At 47.1% G+C, this 9,893-nt stretch overlaps 1 long non-coding RNA gene across 1 annotated transcript; it reads right to left on the bottom strand.

Moving 5' to 3' along the window:
* Positions 1-2,157: 2,157 nt before the first annotated feature.
* Positions 2,158-8,915, bottom strand: LOC116762872. Its single transcript, XR_004352357.1, has 2 exons — positions 8,291-8,915; positions 2,158-3,127 (listed from the first exon to the last, which is right to left on the bottom strand). It is a non-coding gene; the product is annotated as an uncharacterized LOC116762872 (long non-coding RNA).
* Between the last annotated feature and the right edge of the window lie 978 nt (positions 8,916-9,893).

Raw genomic sequence — 9,893 nt, 5'->3', positions numbered from 1 at the left:
CCAGGCTAAGTCAGGACTAAGTATATGGCCCAAGGCACTTGGACATGTCTTGTTTTCTAAGGAGAAAACAGGGCAAATATTGCTGCAGACCATTGCATCAATGCAGGCTGTTAATGGAGAGTCCGATCAGGGTGAGTTTGTTTTCTCCGGATTATGAGTAAGACCTTTCCCCGTGCAAGGGGCCGATCTGACAGTCTCCTTTGCGAGAGCCAGACCTCTCTCCCTTAGGAGAACACACTCATTTCCCCCTTTATAAAGAGAAAAGCCTCACACGCCCAAGCCTGAAATCCTTCCAGCTTAGATGTGCTTTGGGCCTACAGAGTCTTTTATTCCCTCTTTCATGAAATGAGTCATGATTAATAATAGCCAGGGGGTGAGGAATTACAGTCATGCCTTATTACTGAAGATGGCGTCTTCGTCCCAGCCGATGACGAAGCATTTCATCAACTGGAAGTGAGCCTCAGCCGCAGAATTTCACTCTCACATCCCCAGAGAAGGGCTGTTACAAGGTGTTTGGGAGAGCAGAGGAAGTACAGCCCAGTTAGTCAGCTGTGTCCATCCATCCACCTCCTACTTAGCTCATGATCTTTCTTTCTTCCTTCCTTCGTCTCTCTCTCTCTCCCACTCCCTCCCTCCCTCCCTTTCTTTTTTTTTTTTTTTTAATATATTTAATAATTAAATCTTTTTTTTTTTTTTTTTTTTTTTTGCGGTATGCGGGCCTCTCACTGTTGTGGCCCCTCACGCTGCGGAACACAGGCTCCAGACGCTCACGCTCAGTGGCCATGGCTCACAGGCCCAGTTGCTCTGCGGCATGTGGGATCCTCCCGGACCAGGGCACGAACCCGTATCCCCCGCATCGGCAGGCGGACTCCCAACCACTGCGCCACCAGGGAAGCCCCCTCCCTTTCTTTTTCATTTCTTTTCTTTCTTCCTTTCTTTGTTTTTTCTTTTAATTTATTTTAGTTTTGGCTGTGTTGGGTCTTCATTGCTGTGCGTGGGCTTTCTCTAGTTGCGGTGAGCGGGGGCTACTCTTCATTGCAGTGCACGGGCTTCTCATAGCGGTGGCTTGTCTTGTTTCGGAGCACGGGCTCTAGGCGCGCGGGCTTCAGTAGTTGTGGCACGCGGGCTTCAGTAGTTGTGGCACGCGGGCTCAGTAGTTGTGGCTCATGGGCTCTAGAGCGCAGGCCCAGTAGTTGTGGCGCATGGGCTTAGATGCTCCGCAGCATGTGGGATCTTCCTGAACCGGGGCTCAAACCCATGTCCCCTGCATTGGCAGGCAGATTCTTAACCACTGTGCCACCAGGGAAGTCCTTCTTTCTTTCTTTTTATTCTTCTTCTTCTTTTTTTTTTTTTTGAAAGAGAGAAAACCCAAAAGTTAGTACTGATCTAGGAAAATGAATCAAATTTTCTCAGAACCGATGAAAATCAGAATGGATAAAATAACACTACTTTTCAACTAAGTTATTTCCCGTTCTGGGCGTTTACCCAATCGAATAATCAATAAAAGCCAGTTATAGAAAGAGAGAGGTAGGTGAAGGAGGGAGGCTGAGTGGCTGCTTCTTTTCACCTTGGCTTGACTGTCTTGATTACTTCTTAGGTGATAAACCAGTCTCAACCTTAAACACAGGGGGAGGAGGGTGGTAAGTCATCCACGGGCACAGGGATGCATGAAAATAAAATATAAGGAAGAAAAAAGGATTGAATCAGCATTACTGATATACGATCTCTCCAGCCACATCTCATCCTTCTGGTTTGAGAACTACTGTATTGGTCACCACAAGTGCAAATGAGGCTCATTCATTCAAGAGAGCCAGGTTTAGGCTGACCTCTTTACTAACTGGAAGCAGTGGATTGTTAAATCTAAAGAGCATATGCACGTTTGTTCTAGGAACAAATAGCTTTGGGATACAATGCAAGACGACCTGCAATGAAAGTAAACTATTAAGTACTTAACATTTTACCATAAAGAGTTGTCTAATGTCAAATTGTGTGGGATTTGATGTCTTATCATTTGATCCAGCTTCATTATGTTCTGTTGTTGATTTCAGCACCTCCATCCCACCTTCACCTCCAACCCCCTTTGCCCAGCCCCCCTCAGCGGGTCCTCCTGTTGCCTTTAAATGACTCAGAACCCACACACAGAAAAAAGGAAGTCTGTTTTAGATTCACAAAACTGCTCCTTCCTCTCTTTAATTACAGTGTATCCAAATGGTAAATGATTTTATTTGCATTCGAAGGAAAAATTCAAAGAATTGGGGTTGGGAAGGGGAAATTCTTCAAATCTTTCCCTAAATATTCTGGCAATAGAAACCCAAAGGAAGGGGAAGTCTCCGAGATTAGCAAAGGTGATGATAAACAAAACAAAATAAATGACAACAAAAAAACCCCTCCGAAATACCTTATTCCATGATCAGCAAAAGCAGCACATTATAAAAACAGGAGACTACCCCGAATCTTCTTCCCCCCTTGCCTCTTTTGTTAGACTTTCTCCTTTTGGCCCACAGGTAGGGCCTCTGGGGCTTCTTTCAGAAAACAATGGCTATTCTCTGATTTCTAAACTATTCCTTTCATCCTAAATGCTGCCAAAAACAAACAATGCACCTCCCTCCCTGCCCCACCCTCAAGCACTTTCTTTCAGTGCTGCTGTATTTTTAATTCTCCCTAGAACTGTTTCCAGGCTGAATGGAGTGCCCGCCGTAACACGTCTCCTGTGGCTGGGTGTCACATCTGTACTTCTTGCTTTTCCTCCACCCTTCAGGTGAAAGAGGCAAGGGGCGGCATGGGGGATGAGGCGGGCATCAAACTTGAGAAAGCCTAAGCAAAGCAGAAATCCTTTGGGTGCCCCTAGATGAGGATCAGAGCGCAGTGGAGGGAGTCTGCTTTCCCTCTCTCTGTCCAACTCGCCTCCAGAGGTGGTTTGAGTCCGAGGTTATCCAGTTAACCAAAAGAGCTCAGCGCTGGAGCCTGGAATGGAGTCTTGGATGGTTTCTTTTCATCATTTACTGGTTAAGTTTAAAAAAAAAAAAATTGAGGGGGGACTTCCCTGGCGGTCCAGTGGTTGAGACCCCTCGCTTCCACTGCAGCGGGTACCGGTTTGATCCCTGGTTGGGGAACTGAGATCCAAATGCTGTGCCAAAAATAAACAAACAAACAAATAAGTACATTTTTTAATTGGCCTAGGCGCCTACAGTCTGCCAGGCGTTTATTCTAGGCCTTTGATTACAGGCAGTCCCCATGACAGACAAGGCATCTACACTTGTAGAACTTACATTCGGCTGAAGGAGACCAACATTAATCAAATAAATGAGATATGGCTACAACACAGAACATCCACACGGAGCAATGATGAGAATTGGGACAGAGGTCAGAGACGGTCCCTTGCCAAGAAAGTGGCATCTATGCTAAGACCTGTGGGAAGTCTCAGATGGGGGAAGTCCGAACAGTCCTCCCCAGGAAAAGCAATGTGAAAATGCCGGAGCTCGGCTCACCACAGGGAGAAAGGAGATTCCAGTGACTGGAGCTGATTAGCAAGGGAGAAGGGTTGTAGCAGATAAAGTTATAGTAAACATGTGCTAAAGAACAAAATTTCAGCTGGGTAAATCTTCAAGATCTTACTGGCTTGACTCAGGAAGTTTTGAATCAGGCAACATCCAGTCTAGCAGATAGAAAGGAACTCTAAAGAGCTGTACAATCCGAGAGGGGTTTGTAGACCAAAATGAGCGGGAACGATGCATTTGCTGATTGGTTAAAGCGAGGAACTCTCGCCATATGGAGGGAAGGGAAGTGTTGTAGCCAGTGAGGTGACTTGTGCTGAGCAGACAAGCACTCACGGGTTGACCCAGGCCTTCCTTTTCTGGGAGAGCCAAGCGTAGAAACTTAGTGACGTTTTGGTTTGCTGTTGCTGGGCTGGCCATGAGCGACTCCATCTTGGGCCCAGTCTGGTTACTTTAACAAATGGTATGTGAACTCATTTTTACTGAGAGGAATTACATCATCTGACTTTCATATTTTTAAAAGACCACTTTGGGAGTTCCCTGGTGGTCTAGTGGTTAGGAATCAGCGCTTTCACTGCTGTGGCCTGGGTTCATTTCCTGGTCAGGCCAAAAAAAACAAAAAAAAAGACCACTTTGACCATTTGTTGAAGAATAGATTAACCAGAAGAAATAGATTAATAGATGAAACAAGCAGATTAAACAGATTAAACAGAAGAATGGATTAAACAACTAGCATACCAGTAATCCAGGTAAAAGGTAGATTAACTAGGACAATAGCAATAGGCATCATCGAAAGAAGTGGACAGATTCTGCTTCAGGGTATATTTTGGTGGTAGAGACGATAGGGCCTGATGAGATTGGCTGTTGGGGGACTGAGAGAAAAGAAGAATTGAAGATGACTCAAAGGAACTTACCTGGTGGCACAGTGGTTAAGAATCCACCCACTAATGCAGGGGACACGGATTCGATCCCTGGTCCGGGAAGATCCCACATGACGCGGAGCAACTAAGCCCGTGCGCCACAACTACTGAGCCTGCGCTCTAGAGCCCGTGAGCCACGACTGCTGCAGCCCACGTGCCACAGCTACTGAGCCTGCGGGCCACAACTACTGAAGCCTGCGCGCCTAGAGCCCGTGCTCCACAGCAGGAAAAGCCACCACAACGAGAAGCCCTCGCACCACAACGAAGAGTAGCCCCCACTTGCTGCACCTAGAGAAAGCCTGTGAGCAGCAAAGAAGACCCAACACAGCCAAAAATAAATAAATAAGTACAATTTTTTTTTAAAAGACAAAAAACAAAAAAAAAGCAGCGTGTGGCACTTGTTTAGGTTTTGATTTGAATAAACCAACTGAAGAAAGAAAATCCTATAAAAGTTGAATATAGACAGCATATTAGCTGACGTTAAAGCATTATTGCTGATTTTGGTAGGTGTGAAATAGTATGATGGTTATGTTTTTAGATAAAGGCGCCTTATCTATTAGATAGATATAATGAGGTATTTATGGGTAAAATGGAACAATGTCTGGGATTTATTTTAAATTCTCCAGAAAAAATAAAAATAAGGGGAGGGCTTCCCTGGTGGCGCAGTGGTTGGAGTCTGCCTGCCGATGCAGGGGACACGGGTTCGTGCCCCGGTCCGGGAAGATCCCACATGGGCCTGTGAGCCATGGCCGCTGGGCCTGCGCGTCCGGAGCCTGTGCTCCGCAACGGGAGAGGCCCACAACAGTGAGAGGCCCCCGCGTACCGCAAAAAATATAAAAATTTTAAAAAATTAAAAGGAAATCTTAATAGCTCAATACTGTAAAGAAAAATACAAATGTCAAGTACAACTTTCAGTTTCTCAGTAAACTGGACTATTGTCCAGAGACCACATGGGGCAAAAGCAGCAGGCTGGTACGTCATCAGCAGAATGGATCCTGTCTCCCTTGTTTCTCCAATGAGCTATATAGCCCTGGAAGCCTATACAACCTCTGCTTCCAAACCTGTAACATAGAAACATACCACGACCACCTTCCTATTCATCTCGTAGAACTGTGGTGAGAATCAAATGGATATGAAACCCAGACATGAAATCCCCCCTGAAAAGTAAAACATTTACAAAAGCAAGGCATTTGTTTTTATTACCCAGCAGGAACAAACATTGGAGTTGTTTGGGAATTTTTAACATTGGGGTTGATGAAGAGTTAGAGACGTAGATTGTTATAAATTGACTCACTCAATTTTCAAAAGTTAAAAGTAACCTTTAATCTCTGACAATTCATCACATCAAGGATTCCTCATATCCCAGGCTCATCACCCTGAATACCCAGTTACTGTCCCTTCAGAGACAGTTGAGATAGAGGGAAGAAATTTAAGATTCAGAGAAGCTGAAGAAAGCTTTCAGAATGTAATATCTGCTGGGGATGATCGGGGTGGTATGAGGAAACGATGACATGATCAAGTCTAAAAAGAATACTCCATAGTTTTAGTCCCGTATTCAGCTGGCCTTTCATTCATTCATTCAGCAAACGTTGAATAGCACCTACTGTGCAGATAGTGTGTGAGGAATATGGGATACACTTACAAGAAAGGCAGAAAGTCCCCACCTTCATGGTATATACGTCATTAAAAGTATAATCGTAGATTGTACAACACAGGGACTATAGCCGATATTTTATTAATAACTGTAAATGGAGTACAACCTTTAAAAATTGTGAACCACGGGAGTGTCTGGTGGCCTAGTGGTTAGGATTCCGGGCTTTCACTGCCATGGCCTGGGTTCAATCCCTGGTCAGGGAACTGTGATCCTGCAAGTTGTGAGGCGTGGCCAAAAAGAAAAAAGAATTGTGAATCACTATGTTGTACACCCGAAACTTATATGATATTGTACATAAGGCCCCTAACCTAGTCTCATGGAATCAAAGATTTCCTGGAAGAAGTGGTGTTTCCTAGAAGAAGGAAGCTGATGGATGACTAGGTAGGATTAAGGAGGGTGAGAGAGTTTGTGTATAAGTGTGCAAAGGCCTAGAGTAGAAGACTAGGTGGAGTGGTGAGAGATGAGGTTGAAGATGGAGGGGCTGAGTCAGCACTATTTTAAGGAAAGTGTACTTTAAAAGTAGGGGTATGGGCTTCCCTGGTGGCGCAGTGGTTGGGAGTCCACCTGCCGATGCAGGGACACGGGTTCGTGCCCCGGTCCGGGAGGATCCCACATGCCGCGGAGCGGCTGGGCCCGTGAGCCATGGCCGCTGAGCCTGCGCGTCCGGAGCCTGTGCTCTGCAACGGGAGAGGCCACAACAGTGAGAGGCCCGCGTTCCGCAAAAAAAAGAGAGTAGGGTATGTTTCAGCCATCATTGCTATGGAACATCTATTACTCTGTAACAAGCCACGCCAAAACTTCATGGCTTAAAAAACAGCAACCCTTTATCTACTCATGATCCTGCGATTTGGGCTCTTCTTTGCTCCCCGGGGTGCTGGCTGGGGTGATTTGACTGGAATGGGAGAACCGAGATGGCTGGGGTTAGAATGTTCATATGGCCCCACTCATTCCTCTGGCTGCAACCTTCGGGGGCCGGCTGGTCCTCTGTTTCTCCAGCTGGTCTGTTATCATCTGGTTATCTGGCCCAAGTTTCTTTCCATGGCAGCTGACTCCCAAGCGAGGAAAAACAGAAGCTAAGCTCTTAACCCCTGGGTTTAGAAGTCCCAGAATGCCATTTTCATCACTAACAACATTCTGTTGGTAGAAGCAAGTCAGAAGGCCCAGACTCAAGAGGAGGAGAAATAGATTCCACTTTTCATTGGAAGAGCGTGCACATGGGGATGGGAGGAAGTGTTGGCGGCCGCCTTCGCAGGTGATCTGCCACGGGACAGAATCAGATTTGGGTTGCGGGAAGACCAGTCTCTCTTCACTGCAGAGAATGGATTGTAGCTGGGCAGCGTGTGGGCAGGAAGGCCAGTTTGGAGGGAATTACGGTGGAACAGGCAAGAGTTGAAGGTCTAGGCTAATGGTGAGGACGGAGAGAAGTGAATGGGTTTGCAGGATGCTTTTACAAGAGGAAGAGTCAGGTGACGCCAGGGCTCCTCCTTGATTTCAGAACAGCTGCCCCTTGTTCCACGAAACCCCAACTTAAGAAAGTTATTCTTATTCCTAAATGAACTTTATCTTCAATAGTGCTTCAGTCCGGCTAAGGAGGTCACACAGGTAGGGTTAGCTTGACTCCATGAAATCAAGGTAGATGAACTGTGCTTAAATAGGTCAGGCAGGGACGCTCTGCATACGTGCAAGCATCAGAGAGGCAGCGTGGCTGGTGGCTTGAAAGAGTCTATGGGGGGCTTCCCTGGTGGCACAGTGGTTAGGAACCCGCCTGCCAATGCAGGGCACACGGGTTCAAGCCCTGTTCCAGGAAGATCCCACATGCCATGGAGCAACTAAGCCTGTGCACCACAACTACTGAGCCCATGTGCCACAACTGCTGAGCCTGCACTCTAGAGCCCATGTGCCACAACTACTGAGCCTGCGTGCCACAACTACTGAACCCACATGCCACAACTACTGAGCCCACGAGCCACAACTACTGAGCCCGTGTGCCACAACTACTGAAGCCCGCACACCTAGAGCCCGGGCTCTGCAACAAGGGAAATCACCACAATGAGAAGCCCGCGCACCTCAACAAAGCGTAGCCCCCCGCTCACCACAACTTGAGACAGCCCGCGCGAAGCAACGAAGACCCAACACAGCTAAAAATGAATAAATTAAATAAATAAATTTTTAGAAAGAAAAAGAAAGAGTCTATGGGAGGCAGAGCGGTCAGCTGGCCTCACCTCAACCCACTGCTTCTCTGTCTCTGGTGGAGAGGAGCCAGGGTCAGGCTTTTCTTTCTCCCCTTGATCCCACACTGTGAGGCTTTCCACACTTGAGCGAGCGGGAGAGTCAGGCTGACCTATGTTCTCTCTCACTGGTAGCCCTAGCCACCAGCCCGAGCAGGACATGAAAATATCTGAGGTCGGTGAGTGTCAGTGAGGCTGCAGAAACTTTAGTTCCTGTCCCCAGAGAGCAAGAGTCTGTTTAGAAAGCTTTTGCTCTAGGAAACTGAGCCAGGGAGGCCCGGGATGTCAGACCTGTGATCTCCTCCGACAGGTCCGTTGGGAAGCCCTGATTTGTGGAGCAAGGACTGCTGAGAAAAACAGAAGAAGTCCAGCCAGCCAGGTGAGGTTCCCAAGCTTCCCCTTCCCCCGTGGCAAGGATGACAAGACAGAAACATCGGGTAGAACAGCGTCCCTCAGCGCACCTCCTCACCTTGGCACCTGGCACTGAAAATCTGGAACAACTCAGTTGTTTATTGATCCCTTAGGCTCTTGGGTCATTTTAGGTTGTATAAATAGATGCACCTCGATCTTGTGCAAGACACAAAACTGGGCTCTTTTTTTTTTTTTTCTTCTAAGCACTGAAACTAAATTTTAAGGGAAGAAGAAACAGCTATAGAAACCAAACAAAGCAGCTCAGGAGAACAAACAATGTGTCCAAAACTGAAATCATCATCTTTTCCCCACCCCCAGTTTCCCCTCCGAACTTCCTTATTTCTCTCAACAGTAACAGCATTCTCTGAGCTGCCCAAGCTCAAAAAACTGTATATTTTAAATGTTGACCCTTTTCTGTCCCTCGACCCACATAACTACAGGCACCAAGTCTTGCTGGTCCTTCGACTCAAAAGCTCTGTGACGTTCCCAAAATCCTCCTCTCCCCCAGGGTCTGGCCTTTCACCCTTCACCCTTCTAAATGCCTTGCTGGCATGTCCCCTCCTTTCAGACTCCCATTAGAGTATCCTCTTCAAACTGCTACCCTGGCTACGTCCCACCCGTTATCCCATCATGATCTCACGTCTGCCCGTCTCTCCAAGACTCACCTCTGGTCATTTGCTCATGTCCACCTTTGCCAAATCCAACCAATCTGCTTGTAATCCCTTCACTGCCCCCTGCTCCCTCTTGCTTTGGTGCCTCTGCGCCTGCTGTTCCTCTGTCCACTTCTGCACCTGACTAAAGCCACTCAGTCCTTCTAGTGTCCCTTGCTCCAGGAAGCCTTCCTTGATAGCACAGGCTAGAAAATCCCCAACTTTTCTACCGTGTTGTTGATGGCACTGTGTTAGGATATTCTGCCCTCTGTCACTAGACTGTGAGCTCCTTCAGGGAAGAGCTGGTCTCTTCCATCTCGGGACCCAGAGGAAGAGCCCATAAGTGGGGCTGAACGACTGAGCCCCTTCTGACTGTTCTTTCCTTCTCTCCTTCCCCACCTCCAATTCCTTCTGCACAAGATTCACAATCTACCCCTATCCGCCCTGCCCGCAGAACAAAATAAAACAAAACAAAGCCTACACTTAAGGGAAAAATTCTTAGCGAAGCTGCCATTCATGGCTCTCCGGGAACTACC

This window comes from Phocoena sinus, chromosome 11 (assembly GCF_008692025.1).
Source record: "Phocoena sinus isolate mPhoSin1 chromosome 11, mPhoSin1.pri, whole genome shotgun sequence".
NCBI classification, from domain to species: Eukaryota; Metazoa; Chordata; class Mammalia; order Artiodactyla; family Phocoenidae; genus Phocoena; species Phocoena sinus.
Note: the sequence above shows the minus strand (reverse complement) of the source record. Positions and strands in the feature narration are given on the sequence as shown.